The sequence below is a fragment of the Pelodiscus sinensis genome, chromosome 26 (genome assembly GCF_049634645.1).
Source record: "Pelodiscus sinensis isolate JC-2024 chromosome 26, ASM4963464v1, whole genome shotgun sequence".
NCBI classification, from domain to species: Eukaryota; Metazoa; Chordata; order Testudines; family Trionychidae; genus Pelodiscus; species Pelodiscus sinensis.
Window position 1 is genome coordinate 568,615 of NC_134736.1, and position 13,126 is coordinate 581,740.

The window sequence follows — 13,126 nt, forward strand, 5'->3', positions numbered from 1 at the left end:
CTGCCTGCAGTGCAAGGGGCCCTGTGAGAGTGAAGCAGATGCCAGCCTATGGGGGGCGGGGTGCTGCTCCAGGCCCTCCCCCCTCCAGTTAACTGGACCCACTGGATGATGCTCATCAGTGAACAGGTTGACCAAACTTGTCACACGCTGCCGAGGCACTTTTCTGTCCTCTCTCAACACTTCAGCAAATGTCCATTTCCCTTCCCTCCTTAGCTATTTGTTTTAATTCCTCCGGGAGGGGCTCAGGGGCCTGCTCCTTTTCCTTCTCCCTGCTGCGGGTTTGCCAAGATCTCATCTACCCCAGGTCACTGGGAACTGTGACTCAGCCAACATGGGCACAGCACCAGACGGGAATCCAGACCAGAGAGCCACAAGGTCACCCTGTGGACACTTTGGGTGCGTCTACACTGCACTCGGAGCTGGAAATAAGCTACGCAATTTGAGCTCATTTCGAGTCAATTTTGAAAAAGCTTATTTTGAATTTGGGAACGCGGCTATGGCGCTGCTCAGGGGGTGGGACCATGGCTGGGTGGGTGCCAGGTGTTGCCGGGGGAAAGTGCTGGATCCAGGGGAAGGTGAGGGGTGAGCACTTGCGGGGGGCAGGCGATGACTTGATTACAGAGGAGGAAACTGAGGCACGGGTGCTGGCCAGGGAACGCAGAGCTGGTGGGGGCGGGGCTGATCACCTTCGGTTCACGGAGCAGTCGACGGACCTCGTGAATTCTCACTGGCTACTCAATGATTCAGCAGTCCCGGGGCGGGGCTGGTGTGATGTTACAAACAGCTGCTGTCACAACTGGCTCCCTGTAGCGGTTTCTGACACGTGTGGGGGTCAGATCTGGCTTCTATCGGTTTTAGCTGTTGATGCAAGCAGAGACTGGAAGCCGATTCTGATAGATGGAGGTTCACCTTGTCACATTTGGCTGCCTGGACACCCTGCCTCTCATCCAGAGGGGGCTTTCCTATCTCCTAGTCCAGGAGTATCCGTACAATGGAAGTCACATTTCTAAAGGAACAAAGCTCCCATTCAAATGAGGTAGAAGGATGGGAAATGCAATTCAGGGACACACTGCAAGAGATAACACAAATACTTGAACTGTTATGAGATATCAGGTAGTAACTGATTGAGACTTTTAAATCTTCACAATGTGCTACACTCTCCTCACAGCTGCATGTGAGGCGCTTGCTGCGTTTTGCCCCATGTGCTAGAGCAGGGGTCTCCAAGCTTTTTACACCCAAGATCACTTTTTAAATGACAGAACAAGCCAAGATCTGCTGCCCCCTCGCAGCATGCGCAGCATGCCACAGAGCTGTGGGAGGGGAGCAGCCAACGCACTTCCGGAGCCGGCGCGAAGCTGCAGGCAGGACAGCTGTCCACCCCGCGGGAAGCTGGTACTACTCTGGAGGTAGGTAGTGGGGCTTCTCGGGGTTGGGGGGAAAATAGGGGGTGGGGGAACCGAATGCCTCGCAATCGACTTGTCGAGGCCTTGCTGCAGGGAACGCAGAGCTGGTGGGTGCGGGGCTGATCACCTATGAACCAACTACGAACCATGCTGTGAGGCGAAAGACTGTACTGAGGGTGTACTAGAGTGTACGAGGGTCCTGAGTGAGCAGGTCATGCCGCCTGGGCAGAGGATAGAGTGGACAAGGAGACATTCAAAAGAGATAAGAGAATGAGGTCTGAAGGGGCCAGAAGGGGGCTATCAGGATTACTGTTGCAGCATCCCTTGTGACCTTTTTGAGAATTCTTGGAATTAAGGGAGTTGGAGGAAAGGCGTAAAGTATCTATCCACTCCAGTCAAGGAGAAAGGCATCTCCCAGGGATCATGATCCCGTTCCCGCTCTGGAACAGTAATGTGGACATTTTGCATTGCAATGTGACACAAACACATCTATGCTCGTGTTGGAGTACTTGATAATGTAATTCTCACTTGTGTTCCTTGATGAAGTACCTGCTGAGTGCATCCGCTGTGGTGTTGTCAGCGCCCGGTAAGTAGGACCCTAGGATTGTTACTTCGTGGCGAATGCATTAGTTCCACAAGCATATCGCTTCGGTGCACATAGAACAAGATTGAGCACCTCCCTGTTGGTTTATGTAAACCAGTGGTAATATTGTCTGTTAGGACCCTGATGGTATTGCCTCGGATGAGTGTGCAGAAATGTTTGCATGCGTTGAAGATTGCTCTCAGCTCTAGGAAGTTGATGTGGAGGGAAGTTTCTTTTGTGGACTATTGCCCCTGAACATGGTATCCTTTCAAAGGTGCTCCCCATCCTATAAGAGATGTGTAGTTGTGATCTGCATTGTATGCTGAGGTTGGTGGAATGGCACCCCAGCTAGTAGGTTCCCCGGTGTGGTCCATCAGTTTAAAGACTTGACAAGTTTTGGTAGTAGAGACAAGTGTCTGTGAACGTCTTGTCTGACAGGAGTATAAACGGAGGCCAGCCAGTGCTGGAGGCACCATAGGTAACCCTGCGTGAGCTACTACATATGTGGGAGCCTCCACATGCCCCATGAGTTGGAGGCAGGTAAGTATCCGAACAGTGGGGCTTGTAGCAAGAATCTGTATGAGGTCCTGAATCATTTGGAATCTCTGTAATGCAGCGGTGGGCAAATGGACCTCCATGGGCTGGATCTGGATCCAATTACGACTTGGGGGTGGGGGAAACGCAAAGCCTCCTGTCGTCCTGCCAGGATCATGTGGCCGCTTCCCCCCATCCCCAGACTCTAACTGGCCTAGGGCAGTGTCTTTTAAACTGGTGTGCCGTGAAGCAGTGCCATGGAGAACAACAAAGTTCAAAATTGCCCTTAAAGGCCATTCCCCAGACTTTTTTTTTTCCTTTGCTCAACAAAAAATCCTTGGTGTTCCTCATAAAAAAAATTATTGTTTGGTGTTCCTCGGTCTTAAAAACTTTAAGAAACACTGGGCTAGGGGCAGGGGAGCGTGGGAAGATACCTAGGAGATACATGGGGGAGCAAAGGCACTCCCTCACCCCCAGACCAATCATTGTCTGGGGGTGGGGAACCCTGAAGTATCTTGGCCCCACCCTGTCCCCTTGATGTCCCACCCCTTCCTGGGCAGCCTGGGACCACTTCAAAAATTTCCGAAGTAGCCCCCGGCAAAAAATTATTACCCACCACTGCTGTAACAGCAGGTAGGCCTGAGCTGTAGCTGAGTCCGGATGGGCGCCAATAAATTCTAGGGATTGTTCTGGCATCATGGAGGATTTCTGGAAGTTGATGATGAGACCCAGAGATTCAAAGACTGCTCTCGTCGTGGAGTATATCTGCAAAGGATGGACCTTTGATCAGGCAGTCATTGAGATGGGGAATATAACGATCCCAACTCGACATAGGTTTGCTGTGGTACTGAAAATGATCGGTTCTGATGGTACATCTCAGGAAATGCCTGTGCGCCAGATGGATTGTGACATTAAAATGGGCATTTTGTGGGTTAAGGGCTGCGAACCAGTCCCCGTAGTCGGTATGATAGATGCCAGAGCCATCATCTTGAATCTCTGTTTTCAAAGATGTCGGTTGAGTCCACTGAGGTCTAGGATAGGCCTCCAACCTCCCAATCACTTCTGGGTAAGGAAATAATGGGAATAAAAGCCTTTGCCCCTGAATTCTTCCAGTACACTCTCCACCGCTCTGATGGTGAGGAGACAAAGAACTTCTTGTTTGAAGAGGGTCTTGTGAGAGGGGTCCCTGAAGAGGGACAGGGAGGATGGAGGGAAGGGATGTGAAGGGAATTGAATAGCCAGATGTTAGTAGCTCTAGAACCCAGCGATTGTTAGTGACGGTGGCCCACTGTTGTTGGTATGGTTTGAGCTGATGGTGAAAGATTTGAGCATCATTTTGGCAGTGACCAATAAGTGGGGTAGCTTGCAGGCCCTCAACCATCATGTCAAACCTGCTGCTGGTTGCTCTGTTGGTTAGACGCTTGGGTGTTTTGAGGGTGCAGTTTTTGGGGGCGCTGGCTGGCATGATGCTACTCGAATCCCCTATGCTGAGGTGCCGAGTATGGGAAGGCAGAATGTCTTTAGTATGGGGAATAGCACCTACACTGATAGGGGGGCGGATATATGCCTAATGTTCTCAACATCATCCTTGAGTCCTTGCTCGTTTGGAGGACTTTGTCAGTTTTCTCAGAAAACAGTTTTTGTCTGCCAAAGGGGAGGTCTTCCACTTTGGCCTGCTGCTCTTTAGGAACCCCCTCTGACTGAAGCCATGAAGCTCTACGCATGACCACTGACGTAGCTGTAGAGTGTGCCACTATATCTGCGATATCCAATGCAATCTGGAGGGCTGTACAGGATGATGCGTAGCCCTCCTGGACAATGGATTTTAGTATCTGTCACTTGTTTCTGGCAAGTGCTCCATAAGTGAGGTTAGTTTGACATAATTGTCAAAGTCATGGCTGAACAAGAGAGCTGCATAATTGGCCATTCAGAGTTATGGAGGAATAGATCTTTCTATCAAAAAGGTTGAGCCTCTCGCTCTGTTTGTCCATTGTCGTATTTCTATACTGTGGTGCCTTAGCCCTTTGTTGTGCTGCGTTGATTACCAATGAGTTAGGTTGGGAATGTGAGAAGAGGAAATCCATACCCTTGGCAGGGACAAAGTATTTCTTGTCCACTCCTTTGTCCCATTTGGTGGTAGCAGGGGCGGAGGCCGGGGTCTGCCAAATGTCATTGGCCACCTCAAGAATAGCTTCATCAATAGCCAGTGGCCAATATAGGGCAGGGCGAGTGGGGCGGCTGCCCCAGGCCCAGCGCTTCAATAGGCCCCGCGCACGTGCTACTACCTGTTGGCTGTGGCCATGGCGCATGCGCGAATTGTGCTGCACTGGGCCCCGCAAAACTCTCATCCATCCCTGTCGATAGCCAATGCTACCTTGGACTTCTGGAAGGGCTGAAGATTTTTTAGGAGTCAGTGTTGTTTCTCCTGTTCCTCCATCAGTTGAATCTCTTGACTGGCTGTTATGCTCTTGAAGAGGTCCTAAAACAGCCTAAGATCATCAGTTGGTGATGTATACCCCGGAATTACTGCCTCATCAGATGAAGAGGAAGATGGTCCGCAGGAGAAATGCCCTGTGGCTGTTCATGATCGGACAGTTGACCTTCCTCAGGGTCAGACTGTTGCAGCAGAAGGGATGTAGTTTGTGTAAGGGTGGGAGGTTGCGTGTTGTCTGGAGGAGGAGAGGGCGTGTGGCATCATCTGGAGGTGGACCGGTGGCAGCAAGGTGACCAATGTTGAGGGTGATGTGGTGACCTATAGTAGCACACCGGCTGAGGGTGTTTGTAATAAGTGCAGTAGCTACAGTGGTGGTCACTGTACTTATCCAATAAGTTCTTGGACTGCATTGGAAACAAATTTTTATTTCAGAAGGTTGAAAAAGCTACCAGGGGGAAAGCTGTTCTAGATTTTATCCTAACAAATAGGGAGGAACTGGTTGAGAATTTGAAAGTGGAAAGCAGCTTGGGTGAAAGTGATCATGAAATCACAGAGTTCATTCTAAGGAAGGTGTACGCGTGGGGCACTGAGACGCTCTGATTGGGCATGGGCTCAACCGCCCGCGTGCGTCCTCTCCCCAGTTGTTGCCTCAGTTTCTCGTCCCGCTCGCTGTTCCCCTTCCTGATGCCTGCAGCATGGTTCCGTGCCTGACACCAGAGTGCAGGGTAGGAAGGCCCGGGCCTGCCCTCTCTCATGGGCCCCAGCCCAGGACCCTAAGGACAGGTTCGGTCGCCCCTGTCTAGCCGGTGGGACTAGCTCCCAAAACTCGCCGGCTCACTGGCTCCACGCCCTGTCCTGGGCTTCTTCCTACCCCGCAATCCTCACCCTGTTTGGTCCCAGCCCTGACTGGCTCACTTCTTTGCAGGGGTCCGCCTTGCTGCTGGGCCGCCTCCCTGCCTCTCCACCCCTCTGGCTGTTGCCGCCTCCCTTTTAAACACCACGCCGGCGCTTTGCCGGCGTGACATCACTGGCCACCCTGTCACACCCCCGTCATGCCCCCCGGCGTTCGCTCTGCCCACCCGTCCCCCACCGCTCAGCTGTGCGGCCGCGGCTGTACAGGGGCCGCACGCCGCTCGCGTCTCCTGGTGAGCTCCCAGGAGCGAGAGCGCGACCACTGGCTCGGTGCAGGGAGGATCTTTTTCAGCGGGGCGGGGGCAGTACGCCCCGTCACAGAAGGGTAGAAGGGAGAACAGCAAAATAGAGACAATGGATTACAGGAAGGCGGATTTTGGTAAGCTCAGAGAGCTGATAGGTAAGGTCCCATGGGAATCGAGACTGAGGGGAAAAACAACTGAGGAAAGTTGGCAGTTTTTCAAAGGAACATTGTTAAGGACCCAAAAGCAAGCTATTCCGATGTGTCAGAAAGATAGAAAATATGGCAAAAGCCCGCCTTGGCTTAACCACGAGATCTTGCATGATCTAAAAATAAAAAAGGAGTCATATAAAAAATGGAAAGTAGGACAAATTACAAAGGATGAATATAGGCAAACAGCACAGGAATGCAGGGGCAAGATTAGAAAGGCAAAGGCACAGAAGGAGCTCAAACTAGCTACGGGAATAAAGGGAAACAAGAAAACTTCTTATAAATACATTAGAAGCAAGAGGAAGACCAAGGAGAGAGTAGGCCCGCTGGTCAGTGAGGAGGGAGAAACAGTAACAGGAAACTTGGAAATGGCGGAGATGCTCAATGACTTCTTTGTTTCGGTCTTCACCGAGAAGTCTGTAGGAATGCCTAACATAGTGAATGCTAGTGGGAAGGGGGTAGTTTTAGAAGGTAAAATAAAAAAAGAACAAGTTAAAAATCACCTAGAAAAATTAGATGCCTGCAAGTCACCAGGGCCTGATAAAATGCATCCTAGAATACTCAAGGAGCTGATAGAGGAGGTATCTGAGCCTCTAGCTATCATCTTTGGAAAATCATGGGAGACAGGAGAGATTCCAGAGGACAGGAAAAGGGCAAATATAGTGCCCATCTATAAAAAGGGAAATAAGAACAACCCAGGAAACTACAGACCAGTGTAGGCTACCCTTTAACATCGTGTGGAGCCCTGGGCAGCTGGGGACTCCCACTGACCCCCAGGCTCCGTGCGGGCCTGTTGCTTTGAAATGCTTGCACACAGTGTTTTACAGCAGCAGTGCCACGTGAAGCCTGGAATCAGCTGGGGACTCCCCCACTGACCCTGGGCTCCAGGTGGCACTGCCACTTAGAAGTGCCGTCGGGAGCCCAGCATCAGGCTCCTTACAGCATTTAAAAGCAGCAGCTCCCCATGGAGTCTGGGATCAGCTGGGGACTCGCTCACCACTGGCTCCAGGTGGTGCTGCCACTTGAACTACTGAACCGGTTTCAGCTGCCCTTAAATGCGACCTAGCATCCAATCAGTGTGGACGCGCTATTTCGAAATAGCAAAACGCTAATTCGAATTAGCTTTTGGGGCTAGATGCGTTATTCACTAATTCGAAATAAGTTAGTTCAAATTAGCGCTGTAGTGTAGACATACCCTCACATCCCTAGAGGAAGGCACCAGCAATTGTGATGCTCGGTGCTGGGGTTCTGGTTCATGTGGTCTTGGTTTTGGCACTTACAGTACCGAGATATGCTTAGATGCTGCTGTGTGCCAAGATTCCACTGGTTACAATGGTGCCACTGTATCTTTCGGCACTAGCAGAGGTGGCATGTTTGTGGGTGCTGGTGTCGTCGGCGCTAGAGTGGTGCCTTTTTGGTTCCAGCTCGGAGCTTTTTGTCAGTGCCATCTTTCATTTATGCATTGTGCCAGATGTTGACGGAGACCGTGTAGCACACAATGTTTACGGCACAGAGATGTCCAGGACTTAGGCAAGTGCTGTATGGACAATGAATTGGCCCTTTTTCTTGGTGTTACTGGTTCCAAGAGGGAAGTCATCTTTGCTTCTGGCAGCTGAAGGGATTTCTGCCAGCAGGTTTTTAAGCCTCAACTCCTGGTCCTTTCTGGCCCTGACAGTCATGCTTTGGCAATGTGGGCACTTCTGCATCACATGGCCTTCACCTAGGCACTTCATACATGTGGCGTGCCAGTCTGAGGTGGGCACTGAATCTCTGGAGAAGTCACATTTTTTAAAACCAGAGGAACCTGGCATAATGTTGAAGAGAGACAACGAACTTGGATCGAGGGGGGAAAAAAAGAAAGGGGGGAAAAAAAGGGGAGTAACATTTTCTTTTGTTAGTTTGTGTTTCCTGGAGGAAAAAAAAACAAAACAATTAACCACTAAAGACCCTAAAACCTATGAACAAATAAATTTTTCTGTGTTTTTCTCAGTGAGGAGAGCACTGCTCGAAACTCCATTTTCTGCCAATGACAGTGGAAACGGAACTGAGGGAGACTTGTGCCACACATGCAGCTAATGGATGAAAGCAGCACAAGATGGCTGTTGCACATGTGTGATGCGGGAAAGCACTGCTAAGTTAAAAATCTCCGATCACCAGCGCGAGGATGCACTGACACCTGAGTGGAGCTCCCTCAGGGACACCATTCGAAGGAGAAGAATGGGTTACAGAATATTTAGATAAGTTAGATGTATTCAAGTTGGCTAGGCCCAATGAAATTCACTTTATGGTACTTTAGGAATGAGCTGAAGCAATCTCAGAACTGTATGCAATTATCTTTGAGAATTCATGGGGGACAGGTAAGTTCAGAGAACTAGAAGAGGACAAAGTTAGTAGCTATCTTTTAAAAGGGAAACAAAGAGGTCCCAAAGAATTGTAGAGCTGTCAGCATAACCTTTGATACCTGAAAGATATGGAACAAATTATCAAACAATAAATTTGTAAGTACCTAGAGGCTATCAGGATTATACAGAATAACCAGAATGGGTTTGTAAAAATCAAATCATGACAAACCAACTTCATTTCCTTCTTTGATGGGGTTACTGGCTAGAGCAGGGGTTAAGGGTGGTAAGTATTGGGTAACTGACTAACTGAATAGTCAATGTATTTTTGCTAGGGCTGTCAAGCTATTACAAAAATTAATGGTGATTAATCGCATTCGCCTCCCCTTTGAAATGCCGCCGTGATGTTTCAATGGGGCAACGCTGCATGGAGCCCAGGATCAGCTCAAGTCCTCAGCTGACCCTGGGCTCCATGCAGCGTTGCTCCTTTGAAGCACCATGGTGGTGCATCAGAGAGGCAGCACAACATGGAGCCCAGGATCAGCTGGAGTGCCCAGCTGATCCCGGGCTCCACGTTGCGCTGCCCCTTGGAAACACTGTCCCAGAGCCTCAAAGGGGCAGCACATTAGGAGCCCGGGATCAGCTGGAGTGTCCAGCTGATCCCCAGTAGGGAAGTTAAAGACTAGTCGATTTCCCCCGCCCCCTTTGCTCAACTGTGCAGCGCTGCCACTTTGAAACCCCAAGGCGGCATTTCAAAGGGGCAGCCGTAGAATCTGGGGTCAGCTGGGGACTCCCTAGGTGATCTTGGGTTCCGCACGGCAGTGGAATCTGGTGTCAGCTGCGGACTTCCCAGCTGACCCCGGGTTCTGGGGAAATGTTGTGCAGAGCCTAGGATCAGCTTGGGAGTCCCCAGCTGACCCCAGGCTCCAGGGCTGCTCCTTTGAAACATGCGTGGAGACAGCATTTTAAAGGGGCAGCCCTGGAGCCTAAGGTCCGCACTGTGCTGCACCTTTGAAGTGCCGCAGTGGCACTTCAAAGGGGCAGCGCAGCATTAATGCCTATGATTAATGCGTTAAAAAATGTAACACATTAATCCTGGACTGCATTAATTACAGGCATTAACGCATGTCAATTGACAGCCCTAATTTTTGCTATTTGATTAGTCGATAGGGCGCTTCTGACTTTGAAGTGTAGCAACAGCCCTTCAGCTGTTGCAACATTTCAAAGGCTAAAGCACTGAAGCCCCCAGGTCAGCTGATCCCTGGCTCTACATCCCTGGAGTCCCCAGCTGATCCCTGGCTCCACATGGCGCTGCTGCTTTGAAATTCTGTGCGGAGTCTGACACCAGGCTTCCCATAGCATTCAAACCGCCAGCACCGCATGGAACAGCTGACCCTGGGCTCTGTGCAGCGCTGCCACTTTGAAGTACCCCTCTCTTCTTCTCCCCCTTGCTGCCTCTATTTGATAGAAGCAGCAAGGGGGGGGGGGAGTGACTAGATGACTATCCGATAAGCATTTGCTTATTGGATAGTCGACTAGTTCTTCACATCCCTAGCAGGGGTTAACAATAATTTTCACGGGGGGGCACTTAATGAATTTTGGTACATGGTCAGGGGCTGGCTCAGCCTCTCCCCCAGAAGGGATGGGGTCTGGGGTAGATCTGGGAACTAACCTCCTCCCAGAGTTGTCTGGGGCCAGAGGCTTTGAATTAAAAACACAGCAAAGGGCTCATAGCTCTGCTTCTGCTATGTTGCCTAGAAACCGCTCATGGTTGCTGAGGCTATTTAAAGGGCTCCCAGCTCCAGCCCCTGTTAGCGTAGTAGCACAACTGGTAGCAGTGAGCCATTTAAATAGGATCCAGCTGCCTGGAAACTCGATGGCACAGGAAACAGGATATGAATGGAGAGCAGCCAGATGTAGTCCGCGGGCTGGATCACAGCATTAGGCAGGCCACATCCAGCCCCTGGGCCGCATCTTGCCCAGCCCTGGACTAGTGGATGGGGAGAACAAAATGTGATCTTGATTTTAGTAAGACATTTGATACAGTCTCCCCTGACATGCTCATAAACAAACTAGGAGAATGTGGTCTAAATTAAATTATCATCCGACATAAACTATTGAAAGACTATACTCTTAAGCATAGATATCAACAGCTTGCTTTCAAACTGGAAGAGTATATCTAGTAGGTGCTGTAGATTTCAATCCTGGGTCCAATGCTATTACATATTTTCATTAAAGACTTGGACAATGGAGTGGAGAATGCACTTATAAAAATTGCAGATGATGCCAACTATGAAGGGATTGCAAGCAATGTTCCCTCTACTCTTTTCCACCCGTGTGCAGAATAATTTTTTATGCATTCTGAGCCATGTGCACCACCATTAGAAACAAAAAACCTAGCTGTGCAGGTCTGCTAATAAGCAGAACAGCATTTGAATCTCTCTGGAACAGGCGCCAAAGAACACGGTTTACAGAGAATACTGGTTGCAAGCACTTTGGAGAACAGGATTAGAATTCAAAGTGACCTTGACAAATTGGAGAAATGGTCTAAAAGCAATAATATTAAATTCAATAAAGAGAACTATGGAGTACTGCACTTAGGAAGGAAAAATCAAACGCAAAACTGCAAAATGGGGAATAACTAGCTAGATGGTAGTACTGCTGAAAAGAATCAGGGGGTTATAGTGGGCCACAAATTGAATATGAGTCAGCAACTAGATGCAGTTGCGAAAAAGTATATCCTCGGACATATTAATAGGACCACTGCATGTGAGAGACTAAGGGTAATTGTCCCACCCTACTCAGCACTAGTGAAGCATCAGCAGGAGTGCTGTGTCCAATTGTAGACACCACACTTTAGGAAAGATGTAGTCAAAATGGAGAGAGTCCAGAAGAGTGCGACAAAAATGATAAAGGTTTAGAAAACCATTGTAGTGCCAAAGGAGATTGGTATTCATTGGCAGTCTGTGAAAAACTCAATCTGGTAAAACAGATTTTGTTACTATAAGATCATACTAATAAACCCGGTTATGAGGCCATGGCACCCGCGGGCACTGCATTGGGGACCACTGGACTAACAAAACATGTAGATATGGTATCATGAGTTTTCGTGGGCACAGCCCACTTCTTCAGATGACCAGAGTTTCGAGTTTAGGATGTGCAGACCCAAAATAAATGGCGGGGGAAGGAGGGCAGAGGGTAGAGGGAATCAGTAAGTATCTGAAGATTGGAAAGTTAAAATGAAGCAGATAAGAATCAAGAATCAAAGTCAATTGATAGCATCCTTCCTGACACAGGAATCTACACAAAGAGCTGTTTGCACCTTCATTGACTATTAGGTAGATACAACCGGATTTGCTCCGATCCCACAGACAGAGACAATCACCTAAAGGACCTTTACAGAGCATTCCTAAAACTGACATACCCGCCTGGAGAAGTGAAAAAACAAATTGACAGAGCCAAAAAAGTACCCAGACATGAACTACTTCAAGACAGAGCCAAAAGAGAAAATAACAAAACTCCACTTGTTATTACCTATAGTCCACAACTCAGATCCCTCCAGCGCATTAGACACAATCTACAACCCATCTTGGAAAATGATCCCTCATGCTCAGAGGCCTTGGGAGAAAAGCCTATTCTTTCTTACAGACAACCCCCCAACCTGAAACAAATTCTTGTAACCATGCCACACAACCACATCATAAGCATCCAGGAACGCAGCCCTACAACCAAACACGATGCCAACTCTGCCCACATATCTATACCTGTGAATTCATCACTGGAGCCAACAACATAAGCTACAAAATCAAAAGGTCATTTGACTGCACATCCAGTAATTTGATCTATGCCATCAAATTCCAGCAATGCTCCACTACTATATATATTGGACAAATTGGACAGTCTCTGCGGGAAAGAATCAATGGACACAAATCAGATATATGTAAAGGAAACATACAGAAACCTATTGGGGAACACTTTAATCTTCCTAATCACTGTTTAAAAGATCTTCAAGTGGCTGTCTTGTCACAAACCAATTCTACTAGCCAGATACACAGAGAAGCATTGGAATTAGAGTTCATCCGCAAATTCAATTCTCATGCTAATGGACTCAATAGTGAAGAAGGATGGTTGGGACACTATCTACCTACCTCCTTCTTTCCTATTTATTTTGGGTCTGCACGTCCTAAATTCAAAACTCCGGTCATCTGAAGAAGTGGGCTGTGCCCACAAAAGCTCATGATACAATCTACGTTTTGTTAGTCTATAAAGTGCAATCAGACCATTTGTTGTTTTTTTTTCTGTACAGACTAACTCAGCTACCCCCTGAAGCTCCTGAAAGATGTCCATGGGTTACTGGGAATAGTTAAACTTGGAAAATTAACATCTAATCTGCCTACAAAAGTAGTTGTGTTCAGGAAACTCCTAGAAAGAAACAATTAATGCTGCTGGGGTGCAGAAAAGAAGGGAATC

At 48.7% G+C, this 13,126-nt stretch overlaps 1 long non-coding RNA gene across 2 annotated transcripts in view; it reads left to right on the forward strand.

Moving 5' to 3' along the window:
- The first annotated feature begins 554 nt into the window (after nucleotides 1–554).
- Nucleotides 555–13,126, forward strand: part of LOC142820501 (uncharacterized) — a 28,271-nt gene continuing 15,699 nt past the window's right edge. For both annotated transcript variants that reach the window (XR_012897724.1, XR_012897725.1), the window contains exons 1-2: nucleotides 555–1,406; nucleotides 8,308–8,674. This is a non-coding gene — a long non-coding RNA (uncharacterized LOC142820501). The remainder of the gene's footprint in view (nucleotides 1,407–8,307; nucleotides 8,675–13,126) is intronic.